Source organism: Tarenaya hassleriana, unplaced genomic scaffold, assembly GCF_000463585.1.
Source record: "Tarenaya hassleriana unplaced genomic scaffold, ASM46358v1 Cleome52, whole genome shotgun sequence".
Taxonomy (NCBI): domain Eukaryota; kingdom Viridiplantae; phylum Streptophyta; class Magnoliopsida; order Brassicales; family Cleomaceae; genus Tarenaya; species Tarenaya hassleriana.
In genome coordinates this window covers 646,015-646,598 of record NW_010967884.1, presented here as the reverse complement: position 1 = coordinate 646,598, position 584 = coordinate 646,015, and positions in this window count along the sequence as shown.

Below are 584 nucleotides of genomic sequence, written 5' to 3'. Positions count from 1 at the left end.
ATTATTATTATTATTATTATTATTATTATTATTATTATTATTATTATTATTATTATTATTATTATTATTATTATTATTATTATTATTATTATTATTATTATTATTATTATTATTATTATATTATTATTATTATTATTTAGCTTTATGTATATCAAAAGAACTTAACGCAATTTCTCCATGAAGGTTGACGTATGAGTTATGACAGAATCAAGAGGTTTATTTTACATTTTCATTATATGATTCTTATTCATTTTGGATTTTCCTATCAAGTACTCTCATTTTAAGAGTTTTAGGTTGTAATATAATATGAATATGGATAATAAAATTGATTTAAAAAAAACGTTAATGCAGCTGACCGAAATCCATCTCTCCTTTTTCTTTCTTCATATTTTTTTTTCTCGTGGGGTATATGCAGTGCTGTCTCAGAGGGTGTTCCATTGAAATTGGAAGGACCTCATAAATAATTTAAAATTATATTTTTTATCTAAATTTAAAAGAAATATAAATACAAAAACATTTAATAGTAAAAAAATATATTAAAAAAAACTATAAATTTTAATAATTAAATAATTTGATTCTCAATA